This window comes from Dasypus novemcinctus, chromosome 15 (genome assembly GCF_030445035.2).
Source record: "Dasypus novemcinctus isolate mDasNov1 chromosome 15, mDasNov1.1.hap2, whole genome shotgun sequence".
NCBI lineage: Eukaryota > Metazoa > Chordata > Mammalia > Cingulata > Dasypodidae > Dasypus > Dasypus novemcinctus.
In genome coordinates, this window is record NC_080687.1 from 57226067 (window position 1) to 57247919 (window position 21853).

A 21853-nucleotide genomic window follows, 5' to 3' on the forward strand; every position below is an offset into this window, starting at 1 on the left:
AAGGAAAGCTAAAAAATATACCATGGGACTGTTTAACATAGTGAAACCTCATGCATTTCATACAAATATTGATATTATTGCACATATAAGATGGTTTTTACAAGATATAAATAAAAATAAACTAGAGAAACAGAAACAGAATAGCAGTTATATATGGTAGGGGAAGCATAGAGAGATTGAAAGGTGATTTTTTTGTTTGTTTCTTTGTCTGTTATTTTTATTATTATTGGAATAATGCAGCTACTCTGGTAGTGATTGGAGTGATGAATGCACAACTGTGCGATTATACCAAATACCATTAATGGTACACTTCGGGTTGATTTATGCTTTGTTAATATGTATCAATAAAATTGATTTGTTTAAAAAAAGATTAATGCATATAAAGAGCTCAAAACACTATCTTGCACATAGTAAAGGTTCAATATATGTTAATATTAGTTTGTTACATAGGTACAACACTTGCAGATTTTTTTTAAAAATCACTTATTTACCTAAATGAATGACAAGAATTGGCATATCTGTGTCATCTGATTCCATTATCAGAATATAGAGATAAAGATAATTAATGACATCAGTGGAGACAGCTGTATTCAAAAGGTTTTCTATAAATGGTGATTGTTTCATTAATTGTTCATAAAGTAGCTTTATTTTCAAGAGTTAGTCAATCTGCCATTCAATTAATAGTCATTCATTGAGCATTTCCTATGTGCTGGGTAATGCCATAGGCCACCTAAGGGTAAGGACTGATGACACAATTCTTGCCTTCTAGGTTTTATGATAGTATAATGGAGGAAAGAGATAAGAAAACAAATAATTACAGATATACATCTGTTTTAGTCAGCCAAAGGGGTGCTGATGCAAAATCCAGAAATCTGTTGACTTTTATAAAGGTTATTTCTTTGGGGTAGAAGCTTACAGTTATCAGACCATAAAGTATAAGTTACTTCCCTCACCAAAGTCTGTTGCCATGTTGGAGCAAGATGGCTGCTAACATCTGCAAGGGTTCAGACTTCACCTACCTCTTAAGAATCTGTGGTCCCAGCTTCTTCCAATATTAGCTGTAGGCTGGGATAAGTCTCATCTCTCCCCAGGCTCGTTTCTCTCCAGGCTCAGCTGCACTGCTCTCTCCACAAGTCCAGCTGTCGACCATCAGGTTAACAGTTCCTCCAAAATCCTGGGTCTCCAATGTCAAAAACTCCAAACTCCCTCTTCTGCCGTGCAGTTTTCTCTGTGAGTCCCTGTCCCGTTGGGACTCAACATCCTACTGACGTGGCCCAATCAAAGCCTTAATCATTTTTAATCAATTAAAAGTGAAACCACTGAGTCCAATTCGATATAATATGCCCAGAGGAACAGACCAGTTTATAAACATAATCCAATATCTATTTTTGGAATTCATAAACAATACCAAACTGCTACAGCATCTAATACTGTAACCCACACTAGGGAGATAATACTTATTGAATTACTAAATGATTGGCTAAATGAATGAAGTGATAGAATTGGAATTTGAAAAGCAGAATACCAAAGAGGGTACAAATAACTTGGCCTAAAGGATTAAGGGAGACTTCACAGGGAGAGATATCTGAATTAAATTTGTATCAATCAAAGAGTACAATTAGGCATGGGGCCAGCGGGAATCAGAGCAAGGTGGGCTGAGTGAGGCACCAACATGTTCCAGGCCCCTGAGGGTGAGGACGGCCCAGCATCATCTTTGATGATGCACAGAATAGACATCTGAAACCACCTGGTGGGAAAACCAGTGACATTTTTGAGTTCCCCACCACTGTCACTTTCCCCAGCTCCTAGCCCATCTTCTGTGCACTAAGAGAATCTGCCATCTGCAGGTAGAGGGACATTTAGGAATGACCAAAATATAGCAGACAAAGTGATCAAGACAACAGCAAAAACAGCCTATCTTTGCCATGGGATAGGGAAAACTCTAACACTAGGTGGAGTGGGATGGGGGTGCACTAGATAAAACCCGCTTTATCAACTTGATAACTCTGCCCTTAATGCAAGCAGATTCAGCCAGAGAATACCTACCACTGCTGAGTCCATTGTCTTCTCTTAATTTATCCCCAATGCCTTGTTCTTCAGACTTTTCTGGAAAATCTCATTTGCTTTTTCTCAGCAGCTTTCAGCAAAAGGCAAGAAGTCTGAAATATCCAATTTTCTACTATCTAAAACCTTGGCCAGATTTTATAGGGGAATTCTATCTTTTTTCACAAGAGAGTGGTTTTGGTCTCTTGACATGTTTTTCTTTGCAAACTGTTACTTTTTCCTGCCACGAGCCTTAAGTCTAGGACCTTGCTTATTGCTAACTATGTGAAAAGCTGCACAAGCTATGGTTCATCCTCTACTGAAGATCCACTGAGGTCTGGAGACATTTTTAATCTAATCAGATATGTCCAGGCAATGGGGTAAAGTGTCATACTTTATTCCTGTCTTACTTTATTCTTGTTGATGGGAAGAAGAGATGCTTGAGAACCTAGGATTCTCAAGTTCAAATTCTTGAGCACTATCTGAAGAGATATTTTTTAGGTATCAGCTTCACATAAATGACTGTTTCTGACACCTTTCTGGGAAAAAGTCAGTTACTCGGGTACACCAAAAAGGAGGAAGAGGAGCTGCACAGGCCAAGCTTTGTAAAGCTTTGCTGAACCTCCAGGTCATATCCACAAGGAACGTTCAGCAAGAGAATGAGGTGTGGCAGCCAGGAGCATCAGTAGGTTAGCAGCAGGGTCAGGACAGGCCAGGCCTGTGATACTCTCCAGCACAGATAACTGGGCCAGCAGGAATCGGGGCCTGTTCAGCTTCAGCCAGATGTTCTCCCAGGCAGCTTTCAGGCTGCAGTCTCAGTTTCCACAGTTGAGTCATGCTGGGCCCTCAGTTAACAAGGAGGGGACCTCAGTGGTGGCAGCTTCGGGGATGAGCACCCATGAGGCCCACACCAAGTGGTGGAAATCGCTTTGTCCTTATTAAAATCAGTCACGTAGTAGCTGGGTGGGTCCGCTTCCCCTTGGCCCTGCTACTTACTTGCCGAGCACCACTCCTCGCCTGGCAGGCATAGCCGCTGCGTGTGCAAAGGGAAGCTCGTTCTGCCAACTTTGGAGACAAGAACTGCTCCTTGCCTCCAATTTCCAAATAGTTTGCCTCATAGTCATTTGTAAGAAAGTTGTTTGGAATTCAGAGCAATTTTTTTCTCCATTTAAGAACAGTGTACACCGGTGAAAGAAATTGTTAATGTGGGGAAAAGTGGGAGATGGGGGGAGTGGAGTCTATGGGAATCCCTTATATATTTTTTATGTAACATTTTATGTAAACTAAGTATCTTTTTAAAAAAATTAAAAATATTTTTTTTAATTGTTCAGTGTTGTAAATGGTGGTTAGCTACTTAAGCCCAAATGCCCTACCTCGTGTAATTTATGTCAACGATATATTCTAATGAAAGAAATGAACTACCATTTGTAACCATAGCTTTTATGAGGAAATGATTTATGAATTCCATGTAGACTGGCGAGGAAGAAGCTCCATGTTCCAAGCTGACCCCAGTTACTTTCCCCATTTCCCTGCTGTCAGCCAACGGGAGGAAAGTTCTTCCATTTCCGTGCCACTTGCAGGAATTTCTGCACTGGGGATGGGAAAACAGAGTGGGAACAGTCTTTGGGGAATGAGGGAAACATGAACATGAGAGCCCCTGGGTGGCAATGACAGAACTTCCCACCTCACCCCTCCTCCCGTCTTTCCCCCCTTCCTTGCTCTCCATGATGGCGCAGGAACAGGATTCAGACCGTCTGGGTGGTCTGTTTGCTAGGAAAAGTGGGAAGAAGAATCACGGTGTGGAGGCCGATGGGGTGTTCTTTTGGATTAGGAAGACATTCCAAACACTGAGTACTGTCCATATTTGGCAGATTCAAACCTCTTAGCCTTCTGTTCCCAATCTCTAAGCTGCCTTGAAAAATACTAGTCTCTGTATTTTTATTAAACCTTAAAACTTTTATTTTTAGTGCCTTTGGTGCCAACACTTTTCTAGAGCTGTAACAAGACAAAACAAAGACCTGTACTCACATCTCAACGTAATTTTGATAGGAACATTTTGTTATTTTCACAAGGCAGAATTGGGTGTAATAGTTGAATGATACTTAGCAACCAAGTACTCAAGAAAAAAAAGTACAATTAGAACAGCTATTTCAACATGCAGAAAGAGGAAACCTTTTAGAACGCATTTCCTCATTGGAGTATTGATAGAGAAAGGAAAAAATTTGTAATTATTCATTATGGCATGTTTTTTAATTGATCAGTAGAACCTGCTTGTATCTATCCCAACCATATCTTTGATGGATAAGTCAGGTTTTTAGAAAAACCCTTTCTTTCAGCTCTGCATCATCTACACCAAACTTATCTCCTCTAACACTACCCCACAGACATGAAACACACACACACATATCTCCAGCAAACAATGTTCACCTGTTTTTACCATTTTAAGAAAAACACTTCTTAAAATGTTTTCTTATGAAAAAAACTTAAATATACATATAAAAATAGAATCCTGAACATCACTACATCCATCACCGAGCTTCAATAATCATCAGTTCATGGCTAATCTTATTTCATTTAACCACAGCCCATCTCCCACCTCCTCCAGGCATGCAACTGGATAATTTTGAAACAAACCTTCATATCAGAGCATGTCATCCATTCAAATGTTATTTTATAAAATTATAGATAATAATATTTATATAATTTATATATAAATGTATAACTATATTTATAATACGATTTAGAATATTTAAACTATATTAACTATAATATAATTATTAATGGTTAAGTGTGATATACATTAAATATTTAAATCTATTACATGTAATAATATAGATATATTATCTCTCTATGTATAAAAGATAAGGACTTTTTATAAACATAATCAAAATACCTCTATATAACCTAAAAAATTACCCCCAAAAATTCTTATTATCACTAATATGCAGTGTTCAAAATTTCCTATTGACTGCATGCTTGTTTTCTTCACAGACTATTTCTAAATAGACTTTCAAATTATTTGTGACTTGCAGTGGGACCCATAATTCATGGTAAGGCCCTCAGAAGAATGGATACATCTTTACTGGAACGCCTTAGGAACAAAATGAGGCCCATGAACCATCTACCCTAAAAAGGTCTTAAGCTTTAAGTTGGCCTCCTAACCTCACTGGATTCTCATTGCCCTCTAGAAAGGGTATGACCTATAACCAGGCAAAGTCCCCTTGCATTCTGCCAGGATATTCCATACTTTCGAGCAGAGGTTTGTCCAGGGGCAGGGGTAAAGCACCTGGACCCCATTAGAGGCTTTATTTGTCACAATGTAGAACCTCAGGAGCTCACACTTTTCTGTCTGATGTGGGAGTTCAATGGTTAATATGTGGAATGAAATATTTAATAAACACATCAAGACTCAGTATCATCGTCTACATTACATGTCCTGACATGTTTGACAGCCTGGTGACTTTATTTTTTATTTTTAAAATTTTTTTAAAGATTTTATTTTTATTTATTTCTTTCCCCTTCCCCCCTGTTGTCTGCTCTCTGTGTGCATTTGCTGTGTGTTCTTCTGTGTCCGCTGGCATTCTTGTCATGCAGCACCAGGAAACTGTCACTTCTTTCGTTGCATCATATTGCTGCATCAGCTCTCCCTGTGTGTGGCTTTACTCCTGGGTGGGCAGTGCTTTTTTGTACGGGGTGGCTCTCCTTACAGGCGCACTCCTTGCACGTGGGCCACCCCTATGCGGGAGACACCCCTACATGGCACAGCACTCTCTGTATGCAGCAGCACTGCGCATGGGCCAGCTCACCACAAGGTCAGGAGGTCCTGGGTATCTAACCCTGGACCCTCCATATGGTAGGTGGACACTTTATCAGTTGAGAAACAACTGCTTCACTAGCCTGGTGACTTTAAATTAGCATGATGGCTTCTTATTTTCTCTCTGGTGCAAATAGAAGTTGATCTGTGAAACCACTTCCCTCAACATCTGTCCATTCCAATCCTCTAGGAGTGGGTATGGGAGGATGGTCCTGGAATTGATGTGGTTTTTATTTTTATTTTTTCTTTCCTAAGGAGATGGGGCAAATCATTACTTAAATGTGAGGAAATTATAAGCCCCAGCCCCTCCCAAACTGGGCTATTATAAGGGTGGATGAGATGGAGTTTGCAAGGCTTCCCCCTGCCCCACCCAGGCGTTGCTCCACGTCTGCCTGGGGCACTCACCCTAAGTGTGAGCCTGGGTAGGGCTGGGGGGACAGGGGAAAGACAGAGGTAAAAATAAGTATTGCAATTTAATCACCAGCTTTTTTATTCACTTGTCAAGGGAAGAGTGTGGCAATGCACCATTTTCCTGGTCCCCTGGATCAGCTAAATTGTAATGCCATGGCAGCCAAGAAATGGTTCAGTTCACGTTCAAGACTAGAAAAGCAACTGGGCCTTGGAGAGAAATGCTAGCTTTTCCCAGATGTAAAAAGAAAACATACACCTAACACTCCAAACATGTGGCCATTGATTTTATTTCACTAGAACTCAAATTTTATCACAAGTTATTAGTGTCATATTTTTCAGAAAAAGCATGTTCTTCTCTCAAAGATTAGTTCCCATGAGCCACTCTTCTTTTTCTTCCATTACACTAAGGAATGAACTAAGTTCTCAGGTATTCAGGGCATGAAGGCATATGTGGGAAGGTTAAGGAGACACTTCACCCCCTGGTCTTTTCCCTCCTTTGGCCCCTGTCCTAGGAGGCTCCTGGCAGAAGAGCACAGTTACACCATTTCAGAAGTCATGTATGCATAGTCCCTTCAAGGGAGCTGAGTGGTGGCCAGTACTAGAGGGGAGAGCAGCTGCACGTTTCCCTGAGTCATCCAGACATTCCATCTTTCTGGGAATTGTGGCCAAGAACATTTGTGGAGCCAGATAAGGGAATGCAGGAGAGCAGACCAGGTACATGTTTCTTCTCTATGAAAATCTAACGTAGATGCTGAGGAAAAGAGAGAATGCTTCATTGAGTATTTAAATAGGTCTTATTTTCCAATAGCAAGAGAAAATATGTTCCTGCTGGACTTCCCCACCATCCCCACTCCCCCCACACATACACACACACACTCACACACACACACAGAGAGTTCCTTAGGGAACTCTAATTAGCAAATGTATAGCCTCATTTCCTCTCACACAACAGAGAAAAAAAGCTGTAAAAAGATTGTGAAATTACATGCCCCAAGTCATGTAATATCTGAAACTAGAGATAAAAGGGTAAGGGGTATGGGGGCAAATTATTATCTTGGGGTCTTCTGCTGTCATTTCTAAAATTTCCCACTTATAACCCACTAACAGAATCAAGTATTAGAAAAAAAATAATAGATTATAGAACAAAGGGATTAAAATGAGGTATTATCCATAGCTACCCACAGAAAAGAATTTTCATCTAAAAACAGATTTAGTTTAAACATGTAATCTTTTAAAATATATTTTTATTATAAATTGGAATCTAGAGCAAAGATAATGTAATGGAAAATAATCTTAGCAAACATGTAACAGGGTTTCAGAATAATATGAAAATAATGACTAATTCTATCCATTTCTGAAAAATAAATAGTATTTGTTAACAATTTAATAGCCTAATATAAATATTTCTTCTATGTAATTGGACAGTAATTTTAAATTGACTTATATTACCTACTATTAACATAATCTAAAAGTGGCAATAGTGCAACACATTTGACAGTAAAGGGAGCTCACCAGTGAGTCCCCATTTGTACAGACAGCCCCCTCCATACTTGTATAAAGTAAATGCATTGCCAAATCATGCTACCCAAATACGTGCATTATAAAATGTTGGATGTAAGATAAAAAGCCGATATTCACTTTTCAAAATCATTTTATTTTATATGTTTGTAGGCTTTTTTTTCCAATCCTTTTCTCAGTGTTTTTCTCCTTTTTAAAAATAAATAATAGAATTTTATGGGAAGTAGATGTGGCTCAGGTGACTGGGCTCCCACCTACCACAGGCGAGGTCACTGGTTCAGATCCCAGTGCCTTCTAAAGAAGACAGAGAGCTGATGTGATGGGCAGGTGCAGGGAGCTGATGCAACAAGGGACACAAGGAGGAAAACATAATGAAAGACGCAACGAAGTAGGGAGCAGAGGAGGCTCAAGTGATTGGGCACCTCCCTCCCACATCAGGGGACCCAGGTTCGACTCCTAGTGCCTTGCAAAGAAACAAGGAAGACAAACAGTGACAACAAGTGCAAACAACAAGGGGAGAATAAATAAATAAAATAAATCTTTAAAAAAAAAGAATTTCATTACACAAAATTTAAACCGTGTAGGAATACACATCATGATTGATAGGAAAAGGGCCCAGAAATACCTCCCATAAGGCCAAAGAGTCTAATGGTTCCCAAGCAAACACTGGATTTAGGCTGCCTGAGTTCAAGTTTCAACTCAGTTAATTGCTATCTATATGATGTTGGTTGTGGTATTTATATCCATGAAAAGAGATAACTGTAAATCCTACCTCAAATGTCATGAACAGTGAATAAAATAATCCATATAAATTACATGGTTATAGTTGTTAGCATATACCAAGAACCTGATAAGTATTAACTCATCATCATCATCACCATGTTTAATTAGCAACCACCTTCAATGATTTGATTTAATTTTCAAAGTTATTTTACAGTTCTTAGTGACTTGAACCTTCTCTCAATTCACTTTTCCTTGACAGATACTTAGATTCACTGTTTCTGTGAATTCCCAGGAACCAAATTCTGTAAATAGTGGTTAAATTCCAGAACAAGAGGGAGGAGAAAATTAGGACAGCATCTGCTCCTTTTCTCTGCTACCCATTGGAATTTCTGTACTCAACAAACTATTTTTTTACTGTTACTTGGATCAAATTCAATCATCCTATTCACATATATGTTTACCTGGACAATTTTGGCATAGATTAGAAAAAAGTTTGCATTGATAGATCATTCCACTTTAGAATCTAAATGGAACCCACCTCTGCTGCCACCAAACCCAATATGTCTCCTCTGCCCCATGGATCCCACCCCTACCAAACATGTTCACTCTCTTCACTCCACTCCCACTCAACAATCGCTGATCTAGCCTCCCTGAACTCACAATCCTGGTGACACTAAAAGCTTGAAAAAAAAAAAAAACACATAAAGTCACTAATCCTTGGGAAAAGACTGATGATGCATGAGTAAAAGACTAGCCACGGAACAAAAGGGGTTGCTACTGGGGACAACTGCTATTAGAGGTAAGCTAGAACCTTTACAATGTACGGTGTTGTTCCTGGCATCCCACCATTGATGCCTACGTTTGGCGTGCTCTGACACTCCTCAAGTCTGGAAGTCGTCAAAGTGGGTCATGCATGACCAACCTATAGTTGTATGAGAAGAAAATGTTAAATTCCCTTTGTATCTATATCGATATGCATCTACAGTGAGTTCTGCTATTACACTTATTTTGAGAATTAGATCTGTTCCAATGTGACTGATACATTAAGGGAAAGTTTCAGCACAATGTCAACTTCACATTTGGCAATTTCATCTGCCAGAAACACTTGGCGAATGCAGAAAATGGCACCTCACTGAAATAAACTGCACTTGAATACACAGAACAGTCAGTCACATGCACACACCTCCCAGCACACTGAGTTGCCTCAGCCTTCCACATCTGGCATTACAGCTCTCCGTCTGATTTCAGATAACCCTCCTTCCAACAACTCCCAAGCTGCAGCTCTTCTGTCAGCCAAGTGGCCGCATGACAACGCAACCTCTCTGCTCTTTAATATCCCCCTCTTTCTTCTCAGTCTATTTTTATTTTTCCTCCCTATTCTTTCTGGGTTTTTTTCCTCTTTCTTTATTTCTCTTTTTCTATCTCTCTTTTGTTCTCTTCTCTCACACTGGGTGGAAGGCATGGGAACAAGGTAGACAGGCTTTAGGGAGCAGCTGTAGCAAACGCTTACTTCCACAAACAAATTCGAAGTATTTTTCAAGGCAAAGTGACATATTTATTGTAGTATTGATATATTTCTTCACTATTTACCATAGATAAAACTGCATTACCCTTTCTATTATGGTCGTATTATTTTATGCCGCTAAAGAAATTTTTCAGTGTTTGCCCCTAAACCCAACCCTATGGTTTCTATTGCAAGATTCTGCACAGCACAGAGCTTCTTAGGAACACAATGGTAGGTTAGAGCTGAACTGACTATATCTATTTACATCTATCTATAACTATCTAGCTTTCTCAAAGGTATCTGTTATTTATTCAAAAAAAAAAAAAAAGAAATGGGTAAGAACTATTTGCCTAGAGCAGGTCTGTCCAATAAAAATATAAAGTGAACCACATAAATAACTTGATATGTTTCAGTAGCCACATTATAAAAAGTAAAAAGGAACAGGTGAATTAATTTTAATAATGTTTTAAAATTAGCCAAAATATTATCTTTTCAACATATAATCAATATAGACATGTTAATGAGCTATTTTAATATTTTTTGTATGGCTTTGAAATCCAGTGTATATTATAATACATTTCCTATGCTCAACAGCTACATGTGCCTAGTGGTTATTGTACTGGACAGTGTAGGTCTAGAGGATCTCTGCCTCTTTGACCAGGAGGAGGGGATGGAGGGCAGAGAAAATACACTTCTTTCACATTTTGTCTTCGAGAAGAAAAATAAAGCTAAAAGGTAGCTTCCATTAACAAGGGTTTAAAATAAACCCACCAGCCCTTAGATGCATCCCAACTTGATTTCGATTGGTGCCTTGCTCAGTGTCAGATTTGAGCTGGTCCAAGGGTGGGAGAAACGTGCATCCATCTAAAGAGATAATCATTCCGTGTGCAACTCCTGGGAGTAGAGAGAGGGTTCTCTCTTTCTAAACAGCTTCTTCAAGACTAGGAGCCTTATGAGCACAAGAGTACTTCTTTGATTTTTCTAATAGTTCTAACAATAGGAAGTGTGGTTTAAAAAATAGCTATTGTGACTAAAATTAAGCAAAAAAACAAATTTAGTTGTAAGTTGATTCATATACAACCAATAAAGTCATAAAGAATTTATGTATAAGGAAATAAATTTTTAAATAACTTATCTTAGAAATGTAGGACTTCAGTGAAAAGTTCTGTGTGTTCAATTGCTTCTAAGTATAAATTTGATCACCATCAGCAAAATGTCCTCATGGTTTTCTGAATATTTTTAGAGCAATTCTTTCTCCAAGGGAAATACTATAGAGAAGCCTAATATGGAAAAGCAAACTGCCTTCCCTTCCCCACCCTCATATGGTAACTCAGTGGATTCGCAACAGCTCTGAAGCATCACTGGAAAAACATACCCTAATGGCTTTGTCATATAGAATAATCTGGGCAGAAAACTAAGTTTAAAGTGCTTGGCGAAACACAAAAGTTCTTCAAAAACAGCTCTGCACTTAAGAAACTTAAAATATATCATCTGAACAGACAGAATTAAAAACAAATACACAGAAAATTAAAGACCTATTATTTGGTTCTGATGGTAAATGTAAAAGCTGTTTAAGGAAGGGGTGTCTAGTCTCTTTAATCTCTAACCTCCAAGCTGAATGACTTTTGCATAGGCTAAGTGAGCATTAGCCCATGTAGCATGGTTGGAGAAGCAAAGGGCAGAACCCCATCCAATAACATCTCCTAAAATCCCTCCTATGGTGCAATTAACTGTTTGGCTTCTTGGTCCTGATGAAACACGCACTCATGTGGGCAAATCCTCTCCAGACTCAGGACAAAGGAATGTAGCCATACACTGGAGTTAGTGTCAAATCAGACTGAACCTGATTGCTCCTATTCCATGTTCCAGAAGAAGGATCCTGCCTGGAATGCTCCTAACTTCAGAGCTCAGCCATAGGAACTGAGTCTTGACTTTACTGTGCTTCATTCAATGCTTGGTACTCCAGGTCTTCCAGCACTGGAGTCCTAGGGTTAGCCCTCTCAATACAACCAGACCTCAACACACACCACTCTTTCCAGAGCCTGGAAGTCCCACGCCTGAAATCCAATAGCTGTGACTCAGTCTCTGCTATTTGAAAGTGCCTTTCCTTAATGGAACCACTTGCCTAAACCTCTGTTAGGACGGAGTTAGGATGCTCTGGCTCATCTATGATAGAAGACCTGCTTTTCTATACTGATTTGTGTTCTCCTACAGCATTCCCTGAGGCCCCTCACCAAGATCACTTTTAAAGAGGAGAACAGTTCACTATGAAGGGAATACCACTACTGTTCTTCCCTGCTGAATAGCACACCCTCCTCATTGCCTATTGCTTGGGGCACTCTTATTCTCCACCCCATTCCCAGGTACCTGTGCATTTCCTGGAGGCTACCCCTCTTTGGTCTAGTCTCTTACGAAAAGTCATTAAACCTACCATTAAAAATGTTTCCTTAGAAAGCTTATAGAGTCTCCAGATCTTCCTATTAAAATGCATCTACTCCTAGAGGAAATAGGTTCATAAATTCTATCAGCTAATACCTTAACTGACATCTACCCAAAGGCAAAAGCACGAAGAAGTTCAATATGTAGAGAAAGATTCTTCACATTAAGCACCTTTAAGACAGAACATAAATATTATAAAGTAAAATATAATACAGATTAGGGGTGATTTAATACAAAGCATTTTTAAATTAATAGTATATATGGCTTCACATATGGGATCCATGAAAGAGAGGATAACTTGAGAACAAACTAATGAAGTCAGTGAATTCTAAGAATCCTTAAATTTTAAAATCAAGATGAATTAATTAACTAGGCAATTCCCATATGTTTTTTATATATGATAATATAGACTACAGTGATGTTGTAACAAAGAGCTTAATTTAAAAAAAAAATGTTTTCTCCAAGCAATGACATCCATGCCTACCATCAGTTTTGCTTACTAGTGTGAATCTGATGTTCAAAAGCCCACCTGATTATTAGATCCATTACTGAGAGAGTTATCTATGTGAATTAATCTCCACTCAAAACTTCTCACTAAATTAAAAATAGCTGTGTTTTATGGCCTACATAAAGGAGAAATTCATCTTTAAAATGATTATAAATATCTAGATCAACTTCAGTATCACTATTAAATATTAGGGAAGGATCCACTTTCACAAACTACAATGACACTTTCTGTTGATCCAGGATAAACTTGTTCATAGGAAAGATGTTTAAGAACCAAATAATCACCGTAATTTTCTTTGCTGTCCTTTCATTTCCCAAGTCAGCCAGATAACTGTTGCAAGGAAACCAGCAGAGGGAGCACCAACCACTTTTGTGTGTGTGTCTGTGTGCGCGCATATTATAAGTCTGGTGTGAATGAGCACTACAAACAAGAGACTGTTTTTTGTGGCTTTTTGATTGGCAAAACCCTTTAAAACTACAAATATCATTTGTTACTGCTAAATTTTCTATTTAAGTTTTATTAAATCAGTATTGAAACATTTTCCTTATTAATGGTTTAATTTTATAAGTTATATATATATATATATTTGTTGTAAAAGAAAGAAAAAAAGCAGAAAAAAAAGTTTTCATTTAATCTCCCACCTCCCCTCCGGATCTTCTGTGTGTATACTGGTGTGTATATTTTCATACACTACTCATAAAAACCTATGAAAAAACATATATACATACATTTTCCTATGTAGGATCTTTTTGTTTGTTCACTAAAAGAGGGGAGAAATTACTCAAACACCCTATCTATTGTAGCAAAATAGCATGAAATATCCTAGTGAGTATGTAGTTTGTTCAACAGCACATGTGAAATAAACACAATATCAGATGATATAAAAACTATGTACAGTGAGTCAAAGGCATCCAACACCCTAATTTCCAAATGAAAAATCTAAATACGCATGAATGAATAATTGGATCTGGGAAAACAAATAAGGAATCCAGAATATACAATCCTCTTCTTAAAATGGGATGAGAAATATTAAATGGTTAATTTACAATTTACAATTTATAATACTGCTTACTTCACAAAACAGCAGCAATAACACCCACTCAAGGATTTTTAAAAAATGAAATATATTAAAGCACATTGTTTAGAAATCAATAATTTCAAAATGTAAGATATGGGCTATAGTTAGTAATAATTTTTGACGATGATCTTTCATAGTTTGTAACTAATACAACAAATGCAAGGTGCTGATGGTGGGTGATGTATGGGAGCCCTGTACGATGTTATCCATGTTTGTTTTGTAAGTTCACAACTTTTATTATAGACTTATTGTTTAGGTAGCTTCATGTATGAATGATATACTTCAATAATTTTTTTTATTTAAAAAAACCACAGTATTTCACGAGTTTTCATTGAAGAGACCAAATTCCTCTCCTCTCAAAGTCACACTCCACCCATTTGCAAGGTTGAATTTTAAAAAAAGAAAAGGATGTAGCCATAGACCAGGCTTTCCCTCTCATCCTATGGAGAATCCTTTAATTTGACTACAGGCATTCCGCAAACTCCTATCTCCATTCAACCCCATCCCTTCCAAAGAGAGGCTCTAAATAAGGGGTCCCACTGCCCAGACAGCCTTCAAACCAAGTGATAGTTGGGAGTATGGGTTCATCTTTCTGATTCCTGTAAATTTTCAGAAGCCTCCACATCCCTTACCAGTGTCTTCCCATCCTGCCCCATCATTCCAAATACCTTCCTTGTTTTCTTCTATGTCTGCACCTTCACATTGCACATAGTCTCCTACAGGGGTTCTTCATCTTTGCCAATTTGATCTCATAGCAAGGTTCCCGTAGAGAAAGGAAGGAAACTTTGCAAAAAGAGGAGAGAGAGAAAAAGAGGGCTAGATGGGAAAAGAAGAATAGGAAAGGATGGGGAGGGGGGGCAATGACAAGGGTAAGAGAAAGGAAAAGCACTACTCACAGGCTAGGGAGAATTATTTCTGGGAGTGAAGACATTATTAAGCTGTGGCTTCCTTTCCATCTCCCAGGAGCAGAAAAAGAGGTCACTTTATCTGAATTTATTTCTCGTTTTACTAAGGGCTTTAAGCATTTAGGAAATCTTTCAATAACCACACCTTTGCGATAAGAGCACAGTGTAGTGATCTTCATTTGATCGATAAGGAAAACTGAGGAATGGGGAAGTCAAAAGCCTGGCTCCCTGTCCCAGGAAACGCAGTTGCAGAGTTAGGATAAGACTCAGGGTTCTTGACTCCAGCCTTTACTTTGTCCACAAAGTCAACACAAGCAGTCTAGATTTGTTATCTCACCCCCTTCTGTCTCAAAGCCTGAGTGACAAAGAGCGCTTAGTGTGATACCGAGTGTAAATGACAGCACAGGAAGTCCATTCTCAGGGCAAGCTGTGAGACTGGCAGCTGAGCAGGAGGCCAGAAAGCAAGTCTGTACAGAGCACTTCCAGTCCACACTCGCTATCTCACCCCTCCTGAGGCCAGAGTCCACAGCGGCCAAGTGAAGGAGTTGCTGCGGCTACAGGAGGGCACCAGCAGGTTTAAAGTCCCCTTACCTAATCAATCCCTGAGCATCACTTAGCAAAATGAAAGTCTGTGACTTAATGGGAAAGAAAGGAGTACTCGACAGCACTGGGTATTATTTATAGTATTTTAAAAATGATATTGTATATTATAAGCCACATATGAATTATGACATTTTTTTTATTATGTACTAGATAATATATTGCTTACAAACTATGTATGTGAATAATGGGCAAATTTTGAAGGAACACTCTTTTCTGACATGGTACCAACCTCAGTTAATTCCACTCTTTGAAACATGTTAATACAGTTCTCAAGAAATTCCATCCAGTCACGTAACACGTTTGAAGCTTAAAATGCTGAAAGTGGAGAAATGTTACATGAAAGCAGGTTCAGTATGAACATCAGCCATATATGGAAGAAACATTTATTTGAAAACCACACCCACTGCTGGATTCACACATATATCTGCCAAGACATTATATATGTACAAAGTGTGTCACTCTAACTGTATAGTACAAAGATGGGTTATTTCAGCTATTATGATGTTGTCACTTACTGCAAATACAAAAGAAAATGAAGCCTACAATGACCTCACTCTACTGTAAAGTAAATTTCATTATTTTGTTCCTCTAAACATAACTTTCATTACAGGTATTTTACTATAAACAGATTAACAAAATGATGGGAAAAATGTATCATACATATGTCCAAAGTGTAATTTATCATTCTAGTGTACTGCTAAATTGTGATCAACAATCCTTTTTAAAAATTTCATTAAATAGTGATAAAAAATATCCTATAATCCTGTACCTAATTTTAAGAATCACTGTTTAAGTATATTTAAATTGATTGAAATAGAGTACATTAAAATTTGACAGATCTTAAAATGTATGCCTTTAATTCTTACTGACCACATGTGAAAGCTAATCACTTAAGATACACAATCATTGATCATAAAATATTTTCATTTAAAATGAGTTTCTGTTCAAAATATCAGGCATATATAAAATAAACAGCAATCATCATAGAAGGGAATTATTTTTATGATTCTTATTTATACTTGTATTTCTAGTAATTGGATAGGGTCAATCAGAGGTTGGCAGGTTTTTCCAGAGAGCAAACATATTCAAGGAGGGAAAGAGACAGATGGAGAAAGATACAAAGACAGACACAAAGAGAGACCCAAAGAGATGGAGAAAATGCAAAATGCACTTTCTTAAAATATCAGACTACTTCAATTGTGACATATGCACTAGCTTGGGGTTTCTAAATCAGCATACTGAAGAAAAACTGCCTTGTCATCAGAACTCCAAAATATATGGATCTCAGGAGAAACAAACATGTGGAGTTATAGATGATCTAAATCCAAACTTTCTCTGTGGAAGAAAACAAATTTTCCTTGTATAATAAGTAGGGCCTCCTTGATCAACCCGTTTGAAACTATTCTAAGGACAGGGTAGTAAACTTATTTTCCTTTTGAAAGAGGGGGGAAAAAAACAGATGAGGGACACTGGTTGCAACAAGCTCCATGCAAAAATAAAAAGCCAAAATTAAAAGACTGATGAAAGTATAACATTAAAAAAAGAAGTGTTTAACTGTTAAATCATCCAAATTGCTTTGCCAAATTTTGACATGCTTGATTTCCTGTAGTAAAAATCTCCCCCTTTTTTTTTCTGTCTTTGAAAAAAAAAAGTGAGGAAAAATAACCAGCTGTTCCTTGTATAGTTCAGGAAACAAGTTTGATTTATTACTTTAAGGTTATTTTTGAATGAGCTGCTTGTGGCAGCCAGAGTGCAAGAGAAGTCACTGAGGCCTGTCCACTTGAAGGGCTCAAACTGTTTCCTGAACAGCCCTTCTTCACTCCTCACCTCCGACGGCTATTATTGACAACGTGTGACTGGGGCCTTCCAGGATTTTAAAACAGCAAGGGTCCCGGCCAAACAATCGGGCTGTCAATTACCTTTTCCCCTGTTGTGAAAAAGGGGCCCAAGACAATGCAACTTCTCAGCGGGAGTTGTGCAGCTCCAAGTATGTAACCCACTCTTGCACAGTTCAGCATTCAAAACCAAGTAAATGGTTGGTGCCTTCACTTTTGTCTGTGTGTCAGCTCAAGCCAGAATTACTGGAAGGTGTAGATGTCTCCATGGAAAGATTTTTAAGTTCTGGCTAGGACAAAACTGACTCTGTACATTGTTATCTCTGGGCTTCGTGGACGCTCTTTCTAAAATCCAAACCCACACAAAGAGACCCCTCTTCCCAGCCCCCTTCAGTGGGCTTGTCCTCGGGGAACGCCCAAGCTTCTCTACCTATATTGTGGCTTAAAAAACTTCCTGTGGGCATTGATCACTCGCTGTGAGGACTGTCCATCATCCCGCCCCTTTGTTTGGCAGTCACTTCCATTCGAATTTGACTGACTGAGGAGGCCTGAGTTATTTGTAAAGAACAACAAGGCTTTTCATTCATAATTTTAGTAGGGGGACAGGGTGCTAATGACTGGGCTTGAATAACCGGGAATGTGGTATTCAAGGCAGGAAGAAGCCCAACCGGCTGCCAAATGAGGGAAGGAGAGGATGGATGTAGGTGAAAAGTGCCTATGTAAAAAGCTAAACAATGGCATGAGGATCACACATGTATACAAATACAAATCGAGTTTCAAAAGGTGAGGGAATCAAAAAGATGGAAGCAGAAAGGTGGGCAAGGAAAGTCTAACAGGATTTTTATTAACTTTGGGGTCAAGTTACATGCCAGAGTTTACAGAATCTGAAACCCATAAAGTGTCTACAGAGGAAATGATCTTTTCTTCCACTGCTGGTTCTCCTATGAAAACAAAAACTTTTAAAAGGAAAAATAAAAGAAGTAAAACTGGCTTTCACTTTCTCTTGGTACCTTCCATATAATCACACAAAGAAGGTTTATTTCTAGGGGTACTAATCTGATAATCATTCTGGGTTCCAAAGCACTGACCTTTAGGAGTCTCTAGTCAAATTTTATGTACATTCGGCACAAATACAATATATAATGATGCTACAAACTCGCTCCAAGGAGAATTTGTAAAAATGTAAATTCTGATTGAATATAACTATATATAGCTTAACAATCACTATATAGCTAACTATTATGGGATTTATTTTTCTTATGAAAATAACAAAAATATGCTTTGGGTTATTTTGAAGAAATCAAGTTATATTGAAGCTTTTTTAAAGAATGCATGATTTCAAACATAAATTTGTAGAAAATAATCCAAAATAACCGTGTTGCACATTTTTCGTCTTTGTGAATTAGCAGAATGATATGAACTGCTTTTTTCCCAAAACCAAGAGGAAAAGTGAAAAATGTTTCAACGACTATTATAAAATGCTTCCTATGCCTCTTTTGTTAAAGAAGTCAGATAAAGGTCAAATTGAACAATAACAAGTGCTGATTTATATAGAGTTCATCAACAGTAAATTTTCAGGCAGTGAAATTATATCTAGGTTGAGTCTATTAGGACTAAGTTTCTTAGGGAGCACTTTTGGGCTAATGAGGACTGAGGTCAAAGTTCAGACCCTAGGTTGGGTGTTTACTTAGCTCTAAGTTTCTCGGTCATAAATTGACCTAACAAACATTATTTAAAATGTGAGGAACTAACTACAACTAGAAGCCAGTTAATATCCATTATCTCATTTCATGTTGACAACCATCCTCTTCTGACCACTGAAGAAATGGATGCCTTGCAGAGACATTTCAGGACTTTTCCATCTATTTCCACTTGAGTGTCCAGCAAAGGCAGAGACACTGAATGTGCTCCTGGAGAGTTCTAAAATTAAGCTAAAGTAGACCTTGAGTGGGGTTTTATTAATTTTTTTGTCTTGTGTTTTAAGAATGTATGTGAACTCAAAGTAAAATGGACGTTTTGTCTTGCAGCTTCCTGTGCTCCCAGCATTTCCCCATAAGTCCTTGGGTTTTTAAGAACAGAATTAATGAACTTGCCCCAAGCCTTAGAATTAATGATTGGTTGAAATCTTAATCACACCCCAGTGACTCTAGTTTCAATGCAGGTGAAGCCACCATGCTCTTCCCCAACATTAGCACCAAGAAAGAGACAAGCCATGACTGGCCCAGGCCAAACTATGAAGCATACGAGGGCTGTTCTTTGGCTCTTGCAAGCATGAGTGAGCCTGCTCTAGCGCCTTTCTCTAGCCATACTTTGTTTAATGTCATCTCCATTTTTTCTGCTAGTTCTCAGTGAGCTGTGAATTCCTATTATACTTTCAAGTTATAATAATATAATGACTTTCACATATTGAGGAAGTCAGACTTCTTCAAGAGTTCTACATCCATTTTTCACTAATTCTCACAATAAGGCTCTGACACAGGAACTATTAATATTTCTACTTTACTGGTGAGGAAACTAAGGCACACAGAGACTGGGTAATTTATACTAGGACCCAGCCAGATCAACCTTGTGAAGGATTTGCCATCTAATTTTTTTAAAAACCTCCCCATAGAAAACTAAAGGGCAGCCAGGATGTTCAAAGCCACTGATCTAGATAACAAAACCAGAAATCTTGCTATTTGAAAAACTATATAATAATATTTCAATTTAATGTGGCTAACTATATATTAGCACTTAAAGCTCAATTCAACTTCTATTTGGTGGTGTAGACACATGCCATATTTTATACAACTTCTATAGAGATAAATGGAATGAGAATGTGGGTCATCTTAAGGATGAGATACAGCCTTTCTGAGAAAATATTGTAAATAATTGAAATATCTCAATAAATAAGGCACCAATAGATTTTGTAATGATTTTCTGACTCCATTTCAAGTATTACTATGTTGTTATTTGCTTATTTTGCTTAATTCCAGATAAAATACAGTATGGGACATATTTATACTGAAAAACTATTTGTTGTTTATCTGAAATTCAACTTTAACTGAGCATCCTGTACACTGGTTAAAAATGGCAACCCTTCCTTAATTTGGGGCCAGAATTTTCATGTTTCAAATCAATATTTCCCATAACATCATCTTCCTTCATCATCTCTCATCATCCCAACATATCTACCTTCCAAACTCAGCATTATGGTTATACCAATAAGCAACATGACTTTATTATTTATACCAAGTAAATTCCTGATGACTTGGGGACGTAATGTGAAAAGTAAGATTATAAGATTACTAAAAGGGTCAATTTTTAAAAAATAATTTGGATGCTAAAAAGCTGTTTTAAACAATTGAATGCAGCCAGAAACCATAAGTGAAAATATTGATAGCCAGGAGTTTACATAAAAATTATATGGCAGCAACAAAACAAAACATAAAACAACATAACTTTGAAAGAAAAATGGAAAGTGGGGAAATAGTTGCATCTTAAAAGAGGCCAGATAAAAAATTAAACAAAAGAAAAGCACTCCAATAAAAACATGTACAAAAGACATGAAATTGAATTCACAGAAAAAAATGCAAAGTTCAGTGAATAAAGAAGAAATGATCAACCTCAAATGCAGAGAAATGGAAATGAAAACAATAAAATAAGCTACACCTAAGAGATAAACACAGATTAAAAGTTTTGACAAAACTCACTATTGGTGAGGGTTTTGGAGAAGTCACTTTCATAAACTGTGATTAGAAATGTAAACTCGAGTAATATTTTAGGGATATCATTGGAAAATATTATCAGAAATTTTAATATGCATATAATTTGACTCAGAAATTTTTATTTTCAGAAATCTATCCTAAGAATGCAACTACAAGGTATGACAGATATGCAAAAATATGTGTACCAGAATATTCATTACCTTAATTTCCAGGCTGCTATGACAAATACCACACAATGAGTGACTTAAGCAACAGGAATTTATTGGCTCATGGTTTCAGAGGCTAAAGGCATGCTTCCTCCAGGGGTCATTAGGTTTCGGGCTGGCCAGCAATATCTTTGGAATTTTTGACATTCCCATCACATGGCGATGTCTTCTTTTTCTCAGGGTTCGGATGACTTCCCACTTCTTGCTCCTCCCCACAGTTTTCTCTTCCGTGTCAAATTTCCTTTGCTTATAAGGACTTCAAGATTAAAGCCCGCCCTCATTCAGTTTTGGCACACCTTAACTAATCATATCTCCAAAGTCACCTATTTACAATAGGTTCACACCCACAAGAATGGGATTAAGAACTATTTTTTTTTTGCAGTACATAACTCAATCTGCCACATTCAATACAGTTTTATTTATCTTAGCAAAACATGTTCCCACACCCCCAAAACTTAGACTTTAATGACTAGAAATAGAGGATTTTTAAAATAAATATTCACCAAGTACTAACCATGAATAGTTCTTGTACTCCATTATAGTTATATGTGTTGTTTGA

General features: G+C 37.7%; 1 long non-coding RNA gene across 3 annotated transcripts in view; it reads right to left on the reverse strand.

The window, feature by feature from the left end:
• Nucleotides 1-21853, reverse strand: part of LOC139436530 (uncharacterized) — a 72777-nt gene that overhangs the window by 38886 nt on the left and 12038 nt on the right. Inside the window, exon 4 of one of the 3 annotated variants that reach the window (XR_011645819.1) lies at nucleotides 6547-7019. The exons of the other annotated variants lie outside the window; for them this stretch is intronic. This is a non-coding gene — a long non-coding RNA (uncharacterized lncRNA). Of the gene's footprint in view, nucleotides 1-6546; nucleotides 7020-21853 lie in introns of those variants that run through there. 3 annotated transcript variants of the gene reach the window in all.